This window comes from Mesocricetus auratus, unplaced genomic scaffold (genome assembly GCF_017639785.1).
Source record: "Mesocricetus auratus isolate SY011 unplaced genomic scaffold, BCM_Maur_2.0 Super-Scaffold_100676, whole genome shotgun sequence".
Classification (NCBI taxonomy): Eukaryota; Metazoa; Chordata; class Mammalia; order Rodentia; family Cricetidae; genus Mesocricetus; species Mesocricetus auratus.
The window spans coordinates 62,919,492-62,945,264 of record NW_024429266.1 but is presented as its reverse complement, the minus strand read 5'-3'; the positions used below and the strand labels follow the sequence as shown (position 1 = coordinate 62,945,264).

General features: G+C 41.4%; 1 protein-coding gene across 4 annotated transcripts in view; it reads right to left on the bottom strand.

Annotated features, from left to right (window-relative positions):
* Positions 1-25,773, bottom strand: part of Nckap5 (NCK associated protein 5) — an 831,052-nt gene that overhangs the window by 174,206 nt on the left and 631,073 nt on the right. The window lies entirely within an intron of this gene.

The window sequence follows — 25,773 nt, the reverse complement described above, 5'->3', positions numbered from 1 at the left end:
ATACCTGGAGTTTCTATATAGAATGATGTCAAATTCTCTGTTTTAGTGTCCTGAAACTCATCAAAGTGCACATGGCGGGTGGCTCTGAGGCAGAGAGATATAAAGAATGTCTGTTGTGCTTCCCAACACCACGGAACAAAACAACATGCCCACCACTAGTTTCTAGCATATGGTAGTAGTCCCATTCGGAATTACTGGGCTGTGAGAATGTATACATGAAATGTGAGGGCCTAATAACCTAACGTTTGTTATAAATTCAAGGTTTTTCAGGATGCAGACAATAGGAATCAGTAGCATTGAGGGATGAAATAATAGGGAGCTTCCTGGTAGTGGAATTAACACTTTAGTTCTGTTACCTCCAGCAAGTCCTTCATGAACGTGCTCAGTACACTGGATTCTGGGCAACACCCAAAAGGTCAGAGCAGGCCCTCAGGAAGGGTGAGGGTTGATATTTTCAGGACCAATTATTCATTCATTTTTATGTATATTCAGGAAGATGTTGATGCATGAAATGAGGGAGGGAGAAAGAAAGGAGGAGATAGAGATGATAGATAGATATTTTCATGTATGAACAGAAGAATACATTGAAGGTGTCTTTCATTTGTTTGAGGTCAGCATATCTGTGTGTTCAACATTGCAATGGTCACATCACATCAAGGTTCAACATTCTATCATGCATAGAGGAGGTACCAAGGAGGTCCTGCTCATCAGTGATTATTAATTGTTGTGGAAGGAAGTATGACATACCCTTCAATGGTGTGGCCACTAGGGGACGAGCTGAAAAAAGACAGCGTCCAGAAGGGAAGGAAAGGAGATGACACAGGCACATGAATCTACTAATCAACACATCATACATAAGCATGACACTGTCAAAACATTAATACAGCAACATTGAACGTTACTGTTTACTGTGTCAGGTCTGTTCCACATCCTTGTGTGTTACCTCAAGTCTTTCAATTTCCTTAGAAGGCAGCTCGAGAATGAGCTCCTTTTCTCAGATGAGAATGGTGTCGAAGAAAGGTGAATAACCTTTTTCAAGTTCGAAACCTAGACAGTCTGGTTCTACAATGTGGGCTCTTAACCTCTGTGCTACGAAGCACAGTTCAGAATGGAGCAAATTAGACTCACTAAAATGTTCAGAGTGCACCCAGTCTGTGACCTTGAACTCTTTTTTCCTCCCTTTCTTTTTTACTGATTTTTCTTTTTGAAGGGGCCTCGAAAATAGGCAGTTTTAAACATATTTGAGCCAATCTATCTGAGCTTCTGCTTAGAATTTTCAAAGCCTTCACAAGGTCTAAGGTCGCCTCAATGCTGACTGTTGATAAGTATGAGAGCTGCCGAGATGCAACAGTGAGATTTACTTTAAAGTGAGACTCAAGTTCAAACAGGCTAAGGCTGCACCAGCTGTGTGATCTTGTTTACATCTAGGCATTAATAAAACAGACACTTCACTATTGTATATTTTAAGGTTTAAGGTAGAGCCATCGCAAGTAAGATACATGATGTGTATGTAGATCACCAGGATATCCTGACCCATAAATTGTCATTATTGTAATGGACTACCTCTTTGCATTTGCTGATCCAAAGCTGATGCATTCTTTACTTTTCTTGTTGTTATAACACAATGCTTAACAAAAGTAACATAAATCAAGAAGGATTTACTTTAATTCACAGTTCTGTAGTACAGTCTATCATTGTGGGGAAGGTATGGGTGGCAGGAACATTATACAGTTGGTCATACAGAATCCACTGCCAGACTATAAGGAGATGGATGCTGGCACTCATCTTATTTTTCCTTTTTATTCCAGGACACTAGGTGTGGTGGTCTGAATGAGAATGGCCTCTTAGGCTATGTGTTTGAATACTCGGTCCCTAATTAGTGACACTGAAAAGGATTGGAGGTGTGGTCCTGTTGGATGAAGGATGGCCTTCATAGAGAAGATACGTCACTAGGGTGGGCTTTGAAGTTTCATAAGCCTACACCAGGCCCAATTTTTCTCTCCTCCAGGCCCAGTGCTTCTCTCTAGACGCAGATTAGGAAGCAAAGCTCTCAGTTACTACTCACGTGGCATACCTGTCTGCTTCCTGCTATGATGATTATGAACTTATCCCCTGAAACTATAAGCATCCCTCTAATGAAGTGTTTTCTTTTGTAAGAGTTCTTACGGTCATGTTGTCTATTCATAGCAGTATAATAGTAACTAAGACAGTTGGTTATGGAATGGTGTTGTCCATAGTTAGAGTGGGTCTTTCTATCTCTAAGAGCCCAATATAGAAACTCCCTCACAAAACATGTTCAGGAATTTGTTTCCTAGTTGACATCCACACCTAGAAATCCATTCTCTCTCAGATGGCCCTTCCTCTTGTAGCTTTCTTTTTTAATTTTATTTAGGTTAGAAACAATCTTGTTTCACATGTCAATCCCAGCTCCCTCTCCCTCCCCTTCTCCCCTGTCCTCCCCACCAGGTCCCCCAGTCCCCCACTCAATCTCCATTCCAATCCCCAGGGAGGGTGAGGCCCTCCATGGTGGATCTCCAGTGGCTGTCTTGTAGTGTTCTTTACACAGGTAACTGTGCATGCTCAGAATAAGAGAACATCAAGAAGCAGGGGCTATCTGCCAATCCATGCTTCCAGGAGGCCTGCCTGAGGTGTTCCACACACCCACTGCTTGCTAGGCCAGCATATGCTTGGCATGTTTGCTACACTAGAGCAGGCCTACATTCTCCTGTTGGCTTCTGGTGCCTCTAAGCTAAGAGACTTAATATCTTCCAAATGGTAGGGATGGGACAAATTGCTTTATGATAATCCATGTTTTTTTGCTTTTGTTTTTCTAGTGTAACAGCCTTGACTGTCCTGGAACTGACTTTGGGACCAGGCTGGCCTTGATCTCACAGAGATCCTCCTGCCTCTGCCTCCCAAGTGATGGGATTAAAGGTGTGCGCCACTACTGCCTGACTTGCCTTTCTGGTTTTACACATAGATTAATACTGCTTCCAGCTTTGGTCAGAGAAGGTTTGTTTTACAGTGGAGACCAGTAATCGCAAATTCATGACTGTGCCAAGAATTAGTGACTGTTGAATGCTCAGCCATAAATGGGGTATCTATAGCACTCTTTCTAAGACTTGCAAAATAATCAAGGAAGGAATGCATAAGCCCAAGAAGTGAGTAGATGATTTTGGAGCATAGAGTTCTGAGTATGACATGACAATTGCACCCATAAACCCACAATAACTGTGATATCTGCACAAGACTAGACCTGTCAACACAGAAGGAGGAAAGGCTTATCATTCCCACCTGTCCCCAAGTATTTCAAGGTAGTTAATGGTCACTTGGGAAGGGAGATACATTTTTTATCAGTGGAGCAGCCACTGGTAAGATGTTCATGTTCCTGCCATCAGCCCCTGTGAATCTCAATGGGTCATTGAAAGACTGAAAAAAAAAAGACATGAACATAGAAGGGGCTCATCTGGAAGAAGAAGGCGATAAGCAGGAATGGGAGGGAGTCAAGAGAGAGTAATGGTGATGAATGTGATCTAAGTACCTCATACACATGCATAGAAATGTCATAATGCAACCCATTATATATATAATTAACATATGATAATACTTAAAATATTATGTTAACACAAATTTTTTTCAAAAGAACATAGTATCCTTCCTAAAAGAAAATGAAATCAAACAGAACAAAAGAAAACAAAAAAACCCACCAGGGACAGGAAGCTAAGTTAATGAGGAAAACAACCATGAACATCTTCTCTAGGAACTAAAGCACAGCTGATCAAATGAAGAAAGCATCACACACGGCACTCACTGAATATTAGTAATAAGATACACGTAATTAGTTTGCATTTATTTAAACATCAAAATCAACAACATGGCCTCAGCAATAAAAGGTTTGAACTATAGAGCTTTAAAGTGCTTGATTTTGAGAAAGTTTGGGACATAATCTGTGTGTGTGTGTATGTGTGTGTGTGTGTGTGTGTGTGTGTGTGTGTGTGTTCATATGTGTGAATGTGTGCCTTTGGAGACATGAGTGTGCTGGCCATGCCCATATTTTTGACATGGGTTCTTGGGACTGAACTTAGGTCCAAGTGTTTGTGTGGCAAGAAGTTTACTGACTGAGGTATATTCTCGGGATCAGAGCTTTTTTTATTATCAACAGAATGGGGGCAACCACCTCTACCTTATATAGTGTTGGAAGAAATGAGGTACTTCATAAAACGAATGATACCTTCCCCACAGATGTTCAGTAAACAGTAGCTATCATTGCTAGATAGAGGAATTTGCCATCTACAACCTGTTGACTAAACCTTTGATTTCACAAATACAAAGCCTTTGGACCACAGACACAGTCATTTTCATATTAACTACAATTGCTTTTCTCTCCAGTAATGGAGTGAGCAGCTGTGGCATGAACCTCACAGTTGCCACTGGAGGAAAAGCATGAACAAAAAGTTAAATGTTTTCACAAGTGGGGATGCTCAGTTATTATTTTTAATTTGAAGGGCATACTTAAAGTGGATCAAAGAAGCACCTAGTAATTACATAGGGTGATAGAGATGGACAGCAGCTTAAAACACACATTTCTGCAGAGCTGACCGGAGTTTTGGAGTGCGGTCTCAGGGAGCTGCATGCTTATAATTCCTGGTGGCAGTAAGAGGACTGTCACAAATTGGAGGTCAACCTTGTCCACTTAGGAGTTCTACACTAGCTGGAGCTACAATGTGAGACCCCATCTCAACAGCTAAAGGAGTCAGGGAAATGGCTCTCTAGATAAAAGTGCTTGTCACCCAAGCCTGACAACCTGAATCCAATCTCTAGAACCCATGCACACATCGGTAATTCCAGCACACCTACAGAGACATGGCAGATGGACATCAGAAAACCACCCAGCAGCTCACAGGACATTATCCTGGAGTATGCAGCATGGCTGAAATCAGAGAGATCTAACAGAAGAAGCTGAAAGGAGAAAAACAACTCCAGAATGTCCTCTGACCTCTGCACAGGCACTGTGGTGTTTGTGAGCACAGACATGCAAACTAATAAGATTAAAGAAAAGTAAAAGCAAACCAAAGAAAGAGAACAAAGCCTCACAAAGCCCTACAAGTGCTAACAAAACCCCTTTGAGGCCAGCATGCACTGTGGGCATGGGGGAGGGGGTGTCTCCGCAAAGGTTGCCTTGCTGAGATACCAGTGCAGAGTCATTTGTTCTTCCTAGTATCAGAAGATCTGATTGGTCCCACCAGCATCAGGGAAAACCATTCACAGCAATTTCTCTCTCCCTAAGATGACCAACAGTTTCCATATTCACCAGTCATTCTCAATCATTTCCTCAAGCTGCTGTGTGTGTGTGTGTGTGTGTGTGTGTGTGTGTGTGTGTGTGTGTGTATTGGGGGTGGGGATTCTCCAAAAGAACAAGAGGAGGATGCATGGCACTTAACAGGTTTTTCAACTATTGAAAATAAGCCCAACAGTGAGATAGTAAATTATGAAGAAGTAAAAATTTTAAAATTGAAATATTTTCCTGGGCCTCTCTACACTGAAGCATGAGTACAAACATTCTCCTAAGTGGCCTTTGCTTATACTGGGTGAGGCTCTTTCCACAACCTTCCACTGGATGTAATTCACCAGCTCACATTATTAGCACACATTTGCTTTATGTAACTGGATAGTGCAGTCTATGCATACTGTTCTGTAATTTTCTTTATTTCCACAGGACCCTCCTCTGGCTGGATAGCAAATCGGCGTAGTACTGAGTGCATGCTGACTGTTTGCTGCCTCTGTGGCTTCTTTGTTTGCTCCTCCTCTCCCCTGCCCTCCTTTGCTGGAACAGGTTTGTTCTCTCTTTAAATATCCTGCTAATTCCTGGCCCTGTCTCACCATTCTTTTGAAGTTTCTCTCCGACACATTACTCCCCCTTGTTTCTTTTCTCACCTATGGAAAGTGAGTGCCTTCTGCAGCCACCATCTTGGTGGATAGGGACTCTCCTCTGGCTAGTCATGGTTTATCCCCAAGAGATGCCCACAGACAGTGCTTGGGTGTTGCCCCCCTCTTCCATTCCTCTCCTAAGAGGGCATTCTTAAATTCTTCTTCAGTCCATGTATGCCTCCATTCCCCATTTCTCTCCAGCATGGTGTTCTATCACTTAAATTTTGCCAGTAAGGGCAGTTTGGGTTGTTTATAATCACTTTTCTTACCACAAATGCCCTTGCAATGCATGCCCAAGACTTTCAGGTGTCCATGCAGCAGAAAAGTGACCAGGAACTGGCATTTCTAGGGTTCAGAAGATACAGGCTTGGTTTCTGTTCACGGAGAGCTAAACAGTCTTCCAAAAAATATGCCACTGAGGCAAAAACTCCAGACACTAGATATCAGGTTTTAAATATTTGTCAGTAGTGTTATCTGATTGTCATGTTATTTCATTTCTATTGTTAATATACTGTCCTAGCTGTTGCATTACAATGTGGTCGTCATGTCACTCTTCACAGACAAGCCATCCTTGCTTTCTTTAAAAAGTGCCTCCCATTAGTTATTATTGTCGGAGTCTTTCAAATGTTCACATGGGATTTTATTTTAATTGCCCTCTGTTTTCAGGAATTGATCTTGTCTTTCCATTGTCAAGTAGCTCCACCCAGAGATACCGGGTTATTTCTAGTACATGGCTCTGCTGTCCAGTCTAGTCTCATAATTGCCTCACATTTCACAAGGCTCTTAGTCAGTTATATTTACGGATATCCACAGTGTTTGTTGCTAGGGTGTACGCCTTTTTACTTGTTCCATTTTTCTAGTTAGCCACTGCTGGTTTGCAGAGGTTCCATCTCTTTCTATTTTTACCTTACATAATAGTGAACATGCTAGTTTGTAAAGCTCTTCTAGAAATGTCTTTGAGTTTTACAAACCACTCTTCAGACAGGAGAGGGACTATGCATCCTTCCTTGAAATGTCTATGTCAACTCCTTCATTATTTGTATTGTACAATGACAAGTAATGGTTATATGGTGAGTGCAGATAGATCTTTGCACTTTTTGTGAAATTTGTCTTACTTGAACACTTATATATTTCAAGAGTCAAAGTGATTTTTACCACAGGAATAGAAGACACAGGTATTCTCACATTACTTCTCGTTTGCTAGCATTCTCTTTCCTCTTTACATAGGTGTAGGAGAAGCTGAGGCCAGCCTACCCAAGCTGCAGTCCCCTGTCCTGATGCTCAGGCCAGCCAGTATGTGTATGCACAGCAGGCACTTCCTCCCTGAGCCAAGCTGCCAAGCCTGCCTCAATGCCCAGAGACACTGACTGAGAGGCATCTGATCTAGAGACACCAATGAGATAGGGACATACAGCAGAGTCAGCTGCCTACGACAACAGTACCTGGGGAGGAGGGTATAAAGGCAGGCCTAACTTCCTGAAGAAACCAGTCTGCAGCACTCTCCTCCTAGTGTCCTAGATGCTTCTCTATCACTAGTTAGTTGGAGTTGGCTTCCGTTACCCTGAGACTACGTTTTGCCCTCCTTAGACTATCAGGCCTTCGATTTTATTAGTAAAAGGATCCCCTTATCTGTAGTTCACTCCATTTCTTAATTCCTAATACCATTTAACTCCATTTCTACTCTCTTTTCCCCCAGGTCTGACTTGTTCAAGCTCCTTTGTTGGGGAGATCTGTGTTGACTTTTCCCTCTTTCCTGCTTTTAATGGGTTGATTAATTTTTTGTTCCAATTATCATTCAAATTATCCTTATGAGAGCATTATTCTATTTTCCTTTTAATCTTTAACTGCCAGTTAATTTAATGTCAATTAATTTTATTTTATCTAAGGAACGTACATAAAGCTTTAAATTTTAACTTTAATGAAATACTTTGCAATTAAAAAAAACCACCAAGTTTCTTAGCTCATTTTCCCCACTTTCACCGTGTCTCTCCAATCACCTCCTTTCCCATGATCCTTGGCTTTGATTTGGGGAAAACTAATCGTTAGTAAGGCTCATAGATACTGCATATCAGACATTTTTCTAACAATAAACAGGTGGTTTCTGACTCCTGATATTAGACTTAAGAATTTTCAGCTTCAGGGTGGTGCAAAATCTACATGCACACACAATTTTATGTGTTTCTATAATACCTAGGACAGACAAAGAAGAGAAAACATACAATGCTTGTTTTGTGAGACTTGCTTTGTTAAAGATTTATTTTGCTAATTTAATAGTTATTGTGTACATGTGTGTCTATATGAGTCTGTGTGCCTCTGTGTGCAGACACCCATGGAGATCAGATGAGGAAGTGAGATTCCCTGGACTTACTGGTAGTTGTGTTGTGACCCGGCTGACATGGGTACTGAGACTGAACCAGGGTCCTCTGCAAGAAGAGCAAGTGCTAACTGTTGGACCTAAAGAGGTCCTGTTGTTTGCTTTTCTCAACTGTCTCATAGGGTCTAGGGATATCTGACCAGACTTCTGGCTAGGATCTCATCATATTTTCCTTCCTTACCGTACATGCCAATGTGTGCTGACACTTTTAATTACATTCCTATCTTAGTTTGGATCTCTTATTTTTCCACTGTTGTTTTATCTATTGAATTTGGTATTTACCAGGATATTTGTTTTTTTTTTTGTTTTTTGGTTTTACTTCATTAATTTAGCATCCCCACTATTCTTTGGCCTTGCCTAGTTTGCTTTCTGTCGCTATGACAAAACATCATGACAAAGAGCAACTTGGTAAGAAAAGGACTTGTTTCATCGTATACTTCCAGGTACCAGTCCAACTCTGAGGGGAGGCTGAGGCAGGAACCAGGAGGAAGACAGTGATGCAGAAGCCACGAAGGAACACTGCTTACTGGCTTGCTCCCCATAGCTTGCTCAGCCTGCTTTCTTATACAGCCCAGGACCACAAGCTCAGGGGTGGCACCACTCACAGTGAGCTATGCCCTCTCACATCAGTCATTAATCAAGACAGTACCAGGCAGACTTGCCTAGAAGCCAATATTTTCTGAGGCATTTTTTTCAACTAAGAGTCACTCTTCCTAGATAGGACTAGTTTATGTCAATCTAGCCACCCAGCACAGGCCCTAAATCATTTACATCTGTGGTTTCTCAACAACACCAGCAAATTAAAGCCCTCATCAAAGCAGCTTCTTTTTGCAGCAGATGGAAATCATTACAGAAATCCTAATGGGTGCCCATCCCCAGTTGACACATCTACAACACAACTAACGTCCTTAAGGCTCCTCTGGGAATATAGTGGGGGAGGAGGGCAGAAGGATTGTAAAAGCCAGAGGATGGAGGCCTCTGCTCTGAGATAGTGTCTTCTATATATGACCCAGGAAATCTTAACAATATGGTCACTTAAGCAAGACAACACCAGTTAACAAATCATCATGGAAATCTCACAAGGCTCTACCCCTAGATGAAGTGCTACACGTGATTAATGGTACTGAGAGAGTGAGAATCAATGTTCACCAGGGACAAGTTCCTTGATAGATTATACAATCCCAAATGGTCAGCCCTAAACACGTATACATACAACCAACACTAAATAAACTCAGCAGCTTATATTTATAAACGTGTGTGTGTGTGTGTGTCTGTGTGTCTGTGTGTATGTGTGTAACAATAGTAAAGAAGAATAGGTCATGGGTTTGAAAGCAAATGTCAGGCACAGGAGAAATAGAAGGGAAGAGGGAGGCGTGAAAATGATGTAAATACAGTAGTTTTTGAAATTTTCAGAAACTGTTTAAATAAAAACCTTTAAATTCAGTTTCCATATAACCAAACTGCAGCAACTCCAGGCACAAAGGATTCTGTATCCTACTACAGAGATGCATGCACAGTCACATTCATTGATCCTTTATTCATAATAGCGAAGAAACATTGCTAGTCTAGATGTGCATCAGGAGATGAATGGATAAAGAAATATGGTACATATTCACAATAGAACTTTATTCTGCTGTATGGAAAGTGAAATTATGTAACTTGTGTGGAAATACATCCATTTTTCTGGAAAGTATAACATTAAGCAATTTAGCTTCAGTCAGTCCATTATGTATGTATATGTATGTATACATATATGATATTTAGATTATATGCATGTGTGTGTCTCCATGTAGGAATGTGGATGTGGAAGCACAGGTGCCCATGAAATACAGAACAGAGTCCCTGGAGCTGGAGTTACAGGCAGTTGGTGAGGAAGCAGATACATGTGCTGGAAAACCGACTCAGGTCTTCAGCAAGAACAGCTCACGCACTTACCTTCTGAGTCACCTCTCTAGCCACAGGCAGTGTTCTTTTGACTCTACATAAACAATTTATAAATAGATTCTCACTGCAAAGACTCAAGCTCTACAAGAAAGGTAAGGTATCTCAAACCACTCCTCCTCTTTCTTCCCTAAAGATAGCTACTCTTGTAAGTGTGTCATCTGCTCTTCCTAACATTTTAAATAAATAAATAGACACTATAATTTATTACATTATCAATTACTTTGTATTCATGTGTAAGCATACGATTTATTATTTCATGTCCTCTCTAATGTTTGTCAGCTTCATGTTTTCACTTCATATATCTTGGAGGCTGCCTTTGGTCAGTAAACATAGCTCAATATGATTGTATTAAATGATAGGATGACACTGTACAGTCTGAGAGTAGCACAATTTTCTGTTGGAGACTTAGATAGTCATAATAATTTTCTACTGCAGATACAACTCAACATGTTACATATCATCCTTTGTACATGAATGACAGTGTCCCTGGAGAAAACACAGAGGATTATGAAGTTAGAGTGATATAACCACACAAGAACTGCTGTACTTATACCTTGCTAGCAATGCACGGGTTTCTAGTTTCTTCTTTTGAAAATACATAATACCAGTAGCACAGACACTGAGGTCGATAATTAATACATGGGACCTCCTGAAAACTGAGAAGCTTCTGTAAGGCAAAGTACACAGTCAACAAGACAAAAAGGCAGCCCACAGAGTGGGAAAAGATATTCACTAACCCCACATCTGACAGGGGGCTGATCTCCACAATTTACCTTGGGTATTAGATCAGTATTTATCCCTGGCATACAAATGGACTTTGGGTGCCCATCACACAATGAAGAATGCTCTCTCAGCCTGGACTTATGGGGGAGGGCGTAGGCCCTGCCATGAATGAAATGACAGACTCTGGATAGCTCCCATGGAGGGCTTTACCCTCCCTGGGGAATGGAGAGGGGTTTGTTGGGAGGCTGGGGGGTTGGTGGAGGGGTGTGGGATAAGGGAAGGGAGAGGGAGCTGGGATTGACATGTAAAGCAACCTTGTTTCTAATTTAAATACATTTTCAGTGTGCATGCATGCATGTGTGTGTGTGTGTGTGTGTGTGTGTGTGTGTGTGTGTGTGTGTGTGTGTGTGTGTGTGTGTGTTTGTGGACATGTATATTTGAGTGCAGTGCAGGTGACCATGAAGGTCTGGTGAGGACATCAAGTTTGCCATGGGGGAGCTGGAAGTTGTGAGCTGTGACATGGGTGCTGGGAAATTGAACTTGTTGAGGTCTTCTCTCCATCCCTGGGGATTTTTCTTCCAGTGGCTCAGCATGAGATTATGTTTCTACCTCTGACAGCACTTAATATTATCACAGTTTTATTTATGCCCTTATGATAGGTGGACAAAAGTGGATTATAACTTTTATTTATTGATACAAGGGGAGGCAGAGGCAGCAGTATCCTTTCACAGATTTCTCAGTTATTTGTGTTTTCACTTTTTAACTCATCTATTTCTATTTTATAGTTCATAATTTCAGAGCTGTAATTCACAGGACTTACTAGTATACTTCAGACTTTAATCTTTGAATGTAACACTACAATGTTTTCTTCTGGTCTGCATTTGTCATTGCCTATTGACCAGAGGGTATTTGGTCAACTAAAACTTTAAAATATCAGTTTAATAAAATTTATTGATTTAATAAATTTTAATAATACTTTTCTTAGTGATTTCTTGGTTTCCACCCTATTTGAAAAGTATCCCATCAACTAAAATTGAATAAAAAGTTGGCTTGGCTCTGTTTACTGGGGAGTTCTTAGGTACTTAACACTGTTTTGTTGATTTAGGAAATCAGCACATGGAAATTTGGAACCAGCAAGATGGCTCACTGGATAAAGGTGCCCTTGTTAAACTTGATTTAATCCCTTGGACCAATCTGGTGGATGGAGAGAGAAGTTTCCTGCCAGCTTCCTTTTGATCTCCACACACTCACTGAGGCATGTATGTATACTGTCCTCTGGCTTCCATATATACACACAAATGAGCATGCACATAATAAGTAACTAATTAACTAAATAAATAAATGTAATAAAATCAAATGTAAACATACATGTAAGTTTTATATTGCCCTATGGGAAGCTAGGGCTCCGATTACTTTTATTTTTACATTTTACTTACTTAGAGTTCATCACTCCCCAATCTAATTTTTTCTTCTAAAATAGTTTTTATAGGAAAAATCTATGCAAGTATCCCTAGGTTTAGACTCGTCTTCTATCAGTCTGCTGTGCTCCTCAAGAGTCAGCTCTATAATTACTTTGGCGCTACAGCATGTTTTGAAGTACTAGAGAGTACTTATTTTCGAATAGTCCTGTGTAGTTCTTTATTTTTAAAGTTTTTTAAAAAAACATATTGGGAATGTATCCAATATCCCAGACATATTTCATAATTGGCTTTTTGAGTAGCCTCACAAAATGTTAATTTTTATTTAGAAGGCATTTAAATTTATACTTGTTCTGTTGTCTTAACGTTTTCATAACACTTGTTGGAGGATCATTGTTATTTAGAACCTCTTGTAAATTTTTTTAAGAATAATCCAGCTCCTCCCCAGCTCTTTATGAATAAAACCTGGGCACACAGGAATAGCTGATAGCAATCTAAAATTAGGTTACTTAACTCTCCTCCCTGCAATTAGGTTATTTAGCACCTACCTACTAGCACCTCTTCATTCCTGCTGCTTAGCCTCGGTGGTGGTCTGCGACTATCAACAAGCCTTGGTATTTGACCAAGTACACTCCTTGCTAAGGATTACTAGGCAAAGATCCCTCCCTCATTGTCCTACATTCCTCTGCCCCATCCCCCTACCTCATTTCCCCTATGTAAGCCTATACCTAATTCTCATTAAATGCAGCTTGATCAGCCATGCTGTCTTGCTGCCACCTTCTCTTGTCTCTTGTCCCATCATTCCAGGTTCCCGTGGGCTTTACCCCTGTTGTGCCCTGCTGGTAAGGGCAAACATGCACTGTCCTTGTCTCATGGATTCACAATATGTTTCCATGTATTCATTTCTTTCTTCCCTTTCTCATTAAATATTTTCTGTTTCATTCATTTAGATCTTACACATTCCTTATCAGGTCCTATTACTTGGTACTTTATAGTCCTTATTTACTTTACAAATGGAATCTCTTGTCAGCTACACTTTCCGATTGGTTTTTATTGATATATAAAAAATGAACTAGCTCTGTGTGTTTTTCTAATATTAGTCTACCCAGGTGACTTCATTAGATATCAAAGGTTCAGAAATCTTTACACAATTTCTGTTCATGAAATTCCTATTTTTCAGCAATGAGCACCTACTTATATTCCATATGTTAGGTTTACCAATCAAGTTTTTGAATTGGGATTTACCTAAAGATAGGTACCCATCATTAGTATAATGCTTCATACTAATTTTTAATTGTCAATCAATCTTCAACTACCCACACTCTCTATTTCTTTTCTTGGGGCAAATCAAAGTCCCAGAAAAAAAATGTTCCCTAGTTTCTTCCCCAAACTGAGTTGTATATATTAAGACTAGAAGACTTGGATGATTTAAGTACCTGGAAAGTCGGAAAACCAGATTAGTTTGTAGAATGATCCTCATGATTTCTAACATCCATGTAATTTTAAAGCATCTTGACCTATGGATTGTATTGGTGGTTTAAGCTTCTGCTCATCACTTTATACATTGTATGATTGCATCCAATGAGCAGTGTTGTTTCCTGTATGTGTGTGAAATGGATAAAGTCTGTACTATGAAAATAGTATTTGTTTCCAATCATATGATTTTAAGAAGTAAGACATGGTCTGTGATGGTTAGAGATAGTCTCTGATGGTTAGTGTTGTCAACTTGTCAGGACCTAGAATTACCTGGGAGAATGAATGGCCTTTGATGGTGTCTTTGGGGATTTATCATGATTAAGTTAACTGAAGTGCCCACTACAGATAGCCTCATTCTCTAGTTGTATGCTCTCAAAGGAGAAAGGAGCCAAGCACTAGCAAGCAAGCATGCACTTGTTGGTTTCTTCTAAGTTCAGATTCTACATAAGCAGCTGCATCAGACTCTTGCTACCCTAACTTCCTGCTGGGACCACCCACCTTATATTGTGAACTGAAATAAACTTGGTCTCCTTTGAACTGTTTGGTCAGAATAATTTAGCCCAGCAACAGGATAGGAAACCATAGTTCTATTTTAATAGTTTATGAATATATCCAATGCTGTTGAAGGAAATTATCAAAACCTCAGAGAACAGAAGCCACAGAAAGGTAGTAAACTGAGCTCGAGAGATGTCCCAGTCAGGAAAGTTCTTGCTGTGCAAGCCTGAAGCCTGAGTTCAGTCCCCAAATCCAAGATTTTAAAAAGCAGGCAAAGTGCTTGTGATCACAGTATGGTAGAGGAGTGGAGAAGGGGAAGGGAGAAGAGGAGGACAGGTAGGTGATAGATCCCCAAGGCTTGGGGGCCTGCCAGCCTAGTCAAATCATTACATTCCAGGTCTAAGTGAGTGACCCTGTCTCTATAAGCAAGGTAGACAGCATCTAGAATAATGACACTTGAGGTAGATCTCGAGTGTGCATACACACATGCACACATATGTGAAAATGTACACCCATACACTCAAGAAAATCCAAAGTTATCAGGAAAGAAAGAATTGATGCACGCAATCACATGGCTGTTAAATATCAAACATCTCAGCAAATCAGCCAGATACTGTTGTTATATATATAATTTTATGATTCTGTTTCTATGAAACTCTTTGAGAAGGCAAGACTAATCTACAGTAATGGGAAGTGGGCCAGTGATAACTCATGGCTGGGAAATTATGGGGACTGAAGAGAAAATGGATGATCTCCTGAGGCAGTGGAAGGGTGAGATAAGAATTTTCCAAAGATAAGTTTTCTTTATTGTCTGGAAATTAATCTACGATAGCTAGATAAGTGATTTTATTAAGTATACAGTAAACCTAATTTAAAGAATACATATAGATAGATAGATAGATTCATAGACAGACAGACAGACAGTAATCCATCATCAAATCTGGCACTCAAAACACCCAGCAGAATTCAAAAACAGAATCCACTTGGAGACAGTCACTAAGGTTCCCATTAAAGGTCAGGCAGAGTAGAGTCCCCTCCAGGGAGGCTTCTAACAAAATATCAGAAACCAACAGATAAGATAATATCATCAAATAGGGCATTTGCAACAGCATTCAGCCATGGAAAGAAAGCTCATACAGGAACTCCAGTTGGCTGCCTCAGCTTCCCCACAAGTTTTTGCCTAGATGTTATGAGCACCTGATTTGAAGATATTTTATACCTGTCTATATATCCATCCTCCATCTATCTTTTTCTATTTGTTCTTATATTTTTGGCTTGCTATATACTTAATCAACTCAGTGACTACACCTTTAATCTCAGCACTTGGTAAGGCAAAGCAGGCATATCGCTATGAGTTCAAGGCCAGCATGGTCTACAGAGAGAGTTCCAGGACAGCCAGAGTTACACAGAGAAACCCTGTCTTGAAAAACCAAAACAACAATAGCAAGCTCCCAAATATGCTATCATAGGTAGGTCTCCAGACTATACAGAACAGCAGGTTAGGCATACATGTAAGATGGGTTTAGTGCTTTTGAGAGGTTACAAAATGTTATGCTATGTATACAATACTTTAATATTTCCAGACTCAACAGAGGATAGTAGCACAGTTTAGCTTATTAAAATATCCAAGTTTGCAGCTTTCTGAACAATCAGTTGTGGTAATCCTTTTGTATCCACAAAGGGTAGTCGTGAGCATCTCAGATACCTGCTTTCTTGTAGAATTAATGCAGTGAGTGTTTTTCTATATAGCATTGGACCTTAGCTTTGAATTTGAGGCACTGCTTTCAGAACACCTCTTTACTCTGCTTTTCTCATTTTATGGCAAGTTCTATTGCAACCTTAATGGTAACGGCCCTCTGCACGCATCTCATTAGGAGCTTTTCGCATTAATTCAAGGATCTCCATGACTGCCTTGAACAGCATCAAATGGCACGGTGAAATATGAATAAAACTTATCGGAAAACATCTGTATGCATTTCATCTCGGAGAACACACACTGGGGTCTACTTTGCAATTCTGATTATCTTCACAACATAAATACGCACCTATTGTGCAATACGATCCCAGTGACATGATCTTTATCCTCCCTTTCCGGATGTTTAGTATTCCCAGAGGGGAAAACAATCAGAAGATTGAAGCACAGGCTGGAAACGATTCTCTCTTTCAGAGGAACTTGTATTTTGAATTTACAGGGAGTGAGCATTCCGGGGACTCTTCCTATTTGTTCAGTTTACAAAAACAGGGTTGCGGTAAAGTATGTAATATGAAACTATGTCCAACACAATGTGAATGAATGATAGAGGCCCGTGGAGGCTCAGATCACCTGAATGGTTTCAATATCATTTTAGGATCAATTTCTTAATAAAGGAAGCATGCAGACAGACTTAAGAATACCCAGAATACCCAGAAGTAGTAAGAAAGCTGTTTTCTGTATGTGGAACCAAACCTGCAGCCCTGGTCTCCTGCTCAAAGGCCTCCATGAGGCAGCCGGAGCTGCCACAGCCACCAGAACCTGTTTAATTTGGGGACATTTCCAGCACATTTGACTTCAGCTATCTCCTGTATTCAGTGGGGTGGAAACATTTCCTCTGAGGCAAGGAACCAAACCCCACTAAAACACACTTAGAGCTACATAATCCTGTAGAGGACCCCAAACACAAAACCTTACATGGATACACTTAGAGCTAAACATCCCTGTAGAGGATCTCCAAACACAGATTCCCCAGGAAGTCCTATGCAAGTCAACGGTGAAGAGAAATCGATTTGATTTGTGTTTTGGGGCCAGATGCTTTCTTCCTTCAGGACACAGCTTCAGAAAGAGCCTTGCAATGCAACCAGCTCACCTACTCTACCCTCCTGTTCCCTGGGTACCATTCACAGGCTACTCACATCCCAGAAAGAGATAGAACTGAAGTGTCCCCCTGCTGTTTGGTAGTGTTCCTGGGGGATGTTTTGAACAATGAAGCATTCACTGTTCAGATGAAAACACAGTAGTCTAAGGGATTTCACAACCAGGTACTATATCACCAATCTAACTGTTTATAGCAGGCTCCCTGAATTCAACTAATTCTTTGTAATTCCTAATCTCCACACAGTGAGTCTGAGTCTCCTTAGAATTCCATGTTTGCTCTCAGCTTCCTGAATCTTAGTCACTTTCCAAAGATGCCCATTAGGTCAAACGCATACTTTTCCTGCCAAATTATTTCTTCTTAATTAAAAAAAATATTACCAGTTTTAGTATTATACTGTTATGACAAATGTCATGTCCCAAAATAACTTCTGGGGAGAAGGGGTTTGTCTCATAATTTCAGGTCATAGCTCATTACTGAAGGAAGTCAAGGTTGGAATTTTCAGACAGGCCTACTTGCTAGTCTGCACAGAATTACCTATGATTGAGGAACTCACTTCACAGTCAATGTGTGGCAGCAACAAGGGAGGACTCTGCTTGCTTGCCGGCAAGCAGTCAGGCTGATGCCTCAGCTAACTATTTTTCTTACACAGTTCAGGATCACCTGCCTAGGGAATGGTGCTACCAACAGTAGGCTGGGTCTTCCCACATCAATTAACAATCAGTCAAGATACCTCCCACTAATACAGATGTGATCACTGGCAAAGATGATTGTAGACAATTCCTAGATTGAGATTCTCTTCCCAGATAATTGTTGGTTGTGTTGAGTTGACCATTAAAGCTAACCAGGACATCAACCTGTGGCACAGAACAAAAGGTAGACACTTTTTGGACTGACAGTTTGGACTTCTAGATCCTGGTCACCACTCTTTTCTGCATTGTGTGACCTTGTATGAGACAGGGATTGATATAAGTGTTCCGTAATAAAGGGTGGGGTAGACTGTATGATCTTAAAAGTTGGAATATAATATTCCATGATTGTATTATTCCTAAGCATAAGTACATTTATAGGCTAAGTGTTCTGATCATGTTACAAGGTTATTAGATTCACATCCTTACTTGGGGGCACATTTATTATGTTGACAGTGGTATTGTCTATAACAGATTATTAGTACACCAACCAAATATATTTAATTCAATTTGTCCAGAGTATAAGCAAATTGGCAATCCCAAACAGACCCTTAAATGCCTTTTCATTGGTTGATTCGCTGAAAGCAATGCAATATCCATTCTTCTACAGGTCTGGGAGAAGGGATAAAGGTAACAATTTGAAATGATGGTCTAGGCAGGCAGGAGGCTCTTTAGGCAGGCAGCAATGAATGCGAAGTCCATTGGCTAAAGTGAAGTATCAGCCTTTCTGGGCCTCAATCTCTTGCTTCAGTAAATATCTGGGCCATTTGTAAGGATCCAGTGAAGTGAATCTGTTTGCTAACAAGGTATAGAAATGACCTGAAAACATTTATAATTTAATACATTAATGCATAAGTTAACATACAATACATTTTCTTGATGTATAAATGTACTGTTTGGGTACATGTTGGTATGGGTGTACATGTGTGTGCTGGCACATGCACGCATGCCTGTGTGTGTATGTGTGTGGGTGAATCAGAATACAACCTGAGGTATCATTTCTCAGTTGTCATCTGCCTGATTTTTGTTGTTGTTTTGTTCTTTATTTTTTTGCTTGTTCATTTGTTTCCCAGACAGGAAGCAAATGGCCTAGAACTCACCAAGTAGGCTAGATTGGCAGCCAATGAGCCCCAGGCATCCTTCTGCCTCTATGTTGCCAGCACTAGGATTACAGGTGTGTGCCACCACACACAGCTCTTTTCATGTGCGTTTCTGGGGATTGAACTCGTTTATGAGACAAGAGTTTTCCCATCAGAGATATCCCTCCTTCCAGCCTACAGATATTACTGATGCAACTACAACAACCAGTCCATGCCAATCTGACAACCAGCACATCTATGCCAATTTGACAAGCACTCCATGCCAATCTGACAACCAGTCCATGTCAGTCTGACAACCAGGCCATGCCAACCTGACAACCAGGCCATGCCAACCTGACAAGCATGTCAACTGCTCCTCTAATGCAACCCTTCATGTGTTCTCCAGCTCTGTCCATTTTGCACAGTTTATAGGTAAGTACATTACTGGTGCTTTTATTTTACCACCTGTAACGGAGTCCTGGACAGAGATAGTTGGAAGCAGGACACTGTTTCTGGTCTCCAGCAATCACAGGGCCTGTGACATGCAAGGAAATGACATTTTTTCCAGTGAGACTTCATACAGGTGAATGGTCTTTCAGCATTTTCCTTAATGACATGTGCACATGTGTGTGTGTGTGTGTGTGTGTGTGTAAGTGTGTGTGTGTGTGTGTGTGTGTGCGTGTGTGGAAGCTAGAGGAAAACACCAAATATCATTTCTCAGGTACCCTCCATATCTGTTTGATACACGGTCTCCTTACTGGATGGTTTTGAGTGACAACTTGACACAACAGAGTCATCAGAGAGGAGGGAGCCTAATTGGAAAAAAAATTTCCATAATATCCAGCTATAAGGCATTTTCTTAATTAGCATTTTATAGTGGAGGGCTCAGCCTGTTGTGGGTGGGTCCATCCCTGGCCTGTTGGTCCTAGGCTCTATAACAAGGTAGGTTCTTGAGCAAGCCATGAGGAGCAAGCCAGTAACCAGCATACCCCCATGACTTCTGCATCAGCTCCTGCCTCCAGGTTCCTGCCCTGTTTGAGCTCCTTCCTTGACTTTCCTCAGTGATGGACTTTCATCTGGAAGAGTAAGCTCCCTAAGTTGCTTTTGGTCATGATGTTACATCACAGAAATAGAAACCCTAAGACAGCCTCTCATTGGTCTGGAGCTCAACAAACAGGCTAAGCTGATTGGTAGGTAAGACCCAGGAATTCACTTGTCTCTTCTGGGATCACATGTTCACATAAATTCCCAGACCTGGCTTTTAAAATGAGAGTTCTGGGGCTAGAACCTAGACCCGCATTCTTGCAAGGCATGCATTTTACCAACTGTACCACCTTCTCCGTTTCTTTTGAGGCACCAGGCAGATGATGATTCTGAGAAAACTGCCCGTCTAAGGAATGGGTCAGTGCTTTAAAGACAGCCAAGTCAGTTGAGATGCAACTGTAGAAGTTGACTAGCAATGGAAGACATGCTTCCTGTGTCACAAAAGGGACCCACTGCCTCATTTGTCCAAGTATTGACACCAACTGTGGAGAATTTGATCTAGGCCTACATGTGGCAATAGGTGGGAGTGGGGACTGTTTGCACTGTTGAGGTCAGTCTGAATTGTAAGAGGCCACACAACAAAGCCATTATCACCTTCTCCTCCTGGAAATACTGGCCTTCTTTTTATGGTTTGGGTTACTTAGGCTTTTTGTGCAGGAGTCAGATTTCCCTGGTGTGGCATCCACTGATAGCAACAGACACCCTGCAACTTCTAGTGCAAGGAATTAGTCCGTTCTGATCTGCATAATCAGATCCCCAGGTAAACACTGCCACTTCTGGCCCTGCGCTTTCCATCTCCTGTTTTTCCAAGTCCTTACATTTATCCAAAATTCATGAGAATGTAGCACTCAATAACAATTTTTTTCTTTTACTGGGGGAAAATTTTAAGGTTTCTATGATAAACATTTACTGCATGAAGTTTACTAAATCCGAGATAATCAGGTTTTCCTATGTGGATATGAGAAAAAAATGCCTGAATGTTGTGTGCTACAAGGTGCATATTCTGAATTTATGTTTTAGCCACTTAATTCATTATAATATAGTGCTGATTTGTGTAACAGATTTGTGCCTTCGTTTAATGTGAAAATCTCCAACACTAATTTGGATATAGCACCCTTTCATTTTTTTCAAGTTTTAAATTCAGCATAACTCGATTCTTCCATAGTTGAAGAGGCAGAAAGATTCTCTTGAAGGTCATGGTGATAGAGAACGAAGCTAGCACAGTCACCCTCCAGGGACCTGTTTTCCTACAGAGCTCTATGAGTAAATCTGATGGTGTTGGAAGGGCTTGGGAAGGCCAGATAAGACAGAATCAAGATCAAACATCTTTCTAACACCATGGATATGATTAAAGTCAGGATCCCAGTATTAAGATTACCAGGCTCGGGAGATGGCTTGGTGGATAAACAGCTTGTTACACAAGTATGGGGACAGGAGTTCAGATCCCCAGAGCTCTTGCAAAAGTCCAGCAGACTTGGGGCTCATCTCTAATTCCAGTGAATGGGAAGCTTTGACAGGGAATTACTCTTGAGCAAGCTGGCCCAATCCTTGAGTGCTGGTTTAAACTGGCAGATGCTGCCTCAATGAATAAGGTGTAGAGCAATCAAGGAAGAGTCCCAATGCCAACCTCTGTCCTCTATACACACATGCACACATGTGTACCTCCCACATGCCACATAGACACAAACATACGAGATTAACACTAAATTTTGAGCACAGACTGCTCTTCAGAACCCAATAAACTCTTTTTAAAAAGGATTCTCTCTTTTCCACCCCCCCTCCCTCCCAGGGGACATGAGCATAGGAGTGAGGGTGTGTGTAAGGTCAATGGCGTTGAATTCTCTTGAACACTGAATTATAAAAGGCTATAAGTTACCTGACAAGGATTCTAGGAACCAAACTCAACCTCACATTCCTCCTTCAAAGTTCAGTTTGTTACCACCTCCCAGGCTTTCTAGACTATCTCAGTGTGGTGGTTGGAACAAGAATGGCCCCAGAGGCTCATATTTTTAAATGCTTAGTCATCAGGGAGTGGCATTACTTGGTCCTAGGAAGTGTGGTCTTTTTGGAGGAAGTGTGTCACTCGGGAGTAGGCTCTGGAGTGTCAATTGCTCAAGCCTGCCTGTGGGCTCTTTCTCCTCCTGCTGTCTGCTGATCCAGATGTAGAACTCTCAACTACATCTCTACGACCACATTTGTCTGTGTGCCACCATGCTTCCTACCATGATGGTAATGGAGGAAACCTCTGAACTGTAAGCCAGCCCCAATGAAATGCTTTCATTCATAAGAGTTGCCATGGTCATGGTGTCTCTTCACAGCAACGGAGACACTAACTATGACACAAAGATACCACCTTTTGCTCTGAGGATCTCTGATGGTACATGTGTCTGTTTTCTACTTAACATAATATGATAATTCAGTGTTGACTGTTAACTTGGCCCAATTTAGAATCACCTGGGAAGTAAGGCCCAAAGCTTGTCTAGATCAGCCTCGACCATGGGGATTGTCTTGATGTTAACTGACGCAAGAAGATTTGGTCACGGTGGAGAAAACAAACTGAGCATAAGCATGCATGCATTTATGCTCTTGACTGTGAATGTGACTGGGTGCCTCTAGCTCCTGTATTAGCTTTTCAGAAATGATGAACTGTAACCTAAAATTGTGAGCTAAAATAGACCTTGTCTCCCCTAAGTTGCTTTTTGTCAGGGTATTTTTATCACAGTAAGCCAAGGGAATTAAAACAGAACACAGCTGTCTATATACATCTGTCCCCTTCTTAAATGATGAACTCTTCATATCTGATACTGTCTTAAAGATCTCTGTGTCTTCAGAAGCACCTATAGTGCCATATATGCATGCTATATAATTTTCTTGGTGGGCATCGGAATGTATGAGTGCAGAGGTCAGAGGTCAGCCTTGGCTATTGTTCCTAAGGTTCATTTCTTTGTTTTGTTTATTTGTTTGAGGCAGGGTTTCTCAGTGGTTCTAAAGCTCACCAATTCATCAATGCTGGCTGGCTAGAGTGCCCCAGAAATCCACTTGCTTCCATCTCCCTAGAGGTAAGCTTACAAGTGTGCATTACCACATTCAGTTTTTTAACTTGAGTTCTAGGGATCAAACTCAGGTCCTCAGGCTTGCAAGGCAAGCACTTACAGACTGAGCCACCTTCCCAGCCCTCAGTGAACCTCCGTTAGTTAATATAATGAAGTCACATGTGCTAGCTGTACTGTGATTATTCCTGCAAAGCCTTGTCAGGTATTCTGAGCACACACATCTTGCTTCCAATGAAAAACACACCATTGCCGGGGCAGAGAAAGTCAAGCAGGTTGCAGGACAGCCCTGACCTCCAGAGACTTTACTAGGCTTCCTTAGTATAATGAAGCACTCGGATAGGGAGAACGGCAAAGATTATAAATCTGAGACGATGTACATACAGCTTTGAATGTTCAACTCCTTTAGGCTGTAAAGCATCAGTGGCATCTGTCTGACATCTCCACAGGGCACCGTGGGCTGCAGCTGGCATCAGCACACTGTGACTTTTGCCCTCTTCCTCATGTGCCCTAGCATGCAGACACACTTGAATGTAGGTGAGGGTTTATGTGGTGCCAACAACGCTTCTGAAAGCAACTCATTCATATCTGGCTGGGTCTAGGTTTAGGGGACTATAAAGAACAGAAAGGCAGGTACCTTGACTGGTACCTAAACATTTACCATTTACAGAGAATGCTTGGGGTAGGGTGAGTTCAAATTCACACCCAGGAAGCATATGTCATTCTAGCCAAAGACTTGCCCATATAAAACCATTCCCCACAGCTATTGGGAGCCAACAATTACAAGACAAAGGCCCCGTGTCCAATTGCACAGGCATCAGGCAGAGATAAAGCAAAAGAAAAGAGTTAAAAAGAAGAGTAAACAGCAACAACAACAAAACAGAACTCATGTAAAGAGAAGAAAACTTTCCCCTACCTATGCTGACTACATGGAAAGATGGTATTTAGATGTCTACCTTCCTCATCTGACAAATACAGGACCTTGCAATTACAGGTGAGTGCATATTCATGTGTGCAACTGTGTGTGTGTGGAGGAGCATGTGTTCATGTGTTCAGGTGCTTGTGATGTTGCATGTGTACATGAGGAATGTGTGTGTGAGTGTGCACATGCATGCATGTAAGTGTGTATGTGTAGGGGGAAGAGGGGGTTCACATTAAGTTTCATGTGGTCAGGCGTATGTGTCTGCTATGTGTATATGGGTACATGAAAAGCAGCATGTGTGTATACAGGTGTATGTGTGTGCATGTGCATATGCTTGTGTGTACTTGCACATGTGGAAGACAGGGATCAACTTTCATTCTTGTTCCTCGGGATACCATTACTCTTTTTTAAGAAAGTATCTCTCACTGAACCAAGTAGGCTAAGCTAGCTACCCAGCAATCCTCTAAGGGATACCCCCTTCTCTGACTTTTTAGCACTGGGATGATAAGCAGGTTTCACCACTCCAACATTTCTACATGGGTTCTAAGGTTTGACCTCGGGTCCTCTTATTTGCATAACACTTCACCCATTGACACTTGACCCAGTCCCCAGACATAGCACCTTAAGAACTGCTCTCACCTCCTCCCTCCTGACCTACACCACAATTACTTCATCTGTGAAGCCACTCCTTCCTACCTCCTCTCAGACAGGCATCCACTCATCCCACAGGCTCACTGGATCATTAATTCACCCAACAGTCATTAAGGTTTACTTTTGTTTGTATTATGTGTGGGAGGATTCAAAGATGAATACGGCAAAGTTCTAGTTCCTAAATAAAGTCTAAATCAATCAAGCAGAGAGTAGCAATCAGACTATCTCCATTATCCATAGCAGTGCTGACCATCCTGCTCATTGCACGGTATTTAAACACTCCATATGAATGGGGAGCAGTGCTGACCATCCTGCTCATTGCATACCACTGCACATACAGGGGGAACAATACTGATTGTCCTGTTTATAGCACAGCATTTAGTCACTGCATATGAATGAGGCTGTTCCTTGGAAACCCTAGTAAATGTTGTTTGGCTGTGGTGGCCCACCTGCAATTCCAGCCTCAGAAGGTAGTGACAGGGGGCCTCAAGAGTAAGCTGGGCCAGGTGATGGTGGTGGTGCACTCATTTCATCCCAGCACTCCAGAGGCAGAGACATATGGATCTCCATGAGTTCGAGGTCAGGCTGCTCTACAGAGCTAGTTCCAGGACAGCCAAGGCTACACCAAGAAACCCTGTCTCAGAAAACAAAACAAAGAAACAAACCAAAACCCCCAAACAAACAAACAATAGTAAGCTTGTTGTCAAAACTGCCCATATATTCAATCTCTGGAAATGCCTGAGGAGTCTGTTTCAATGACTACGGTGGAACAGCAACTGAAGATGATTTCTGACATTAACATTGGGCCTACACATGTAAGCAGGCACATATGCATGCAGATCTTCCCACACACTTATCTACAAACATGTAAACTTGCATGCACACACATGAATAAAGATAAAGCACCAGGAGTGTATCAGTTACTTTGCTGCTATGACCAACTACCTGACAAATGAAAGCTGTTCTCAGTTTGGGAAGAGACACAGTCCATAATGGCAAGAAAGACAAGGCAATTAGACCACAAGAGACCAGACAGGAAGTTGGACCTGGCTGTAAAGCCTCAACAGCACCCCACCACCACCACAAATACTACAACATCCCATTTCATCCAGAGAGGCTCTACAACCTTCC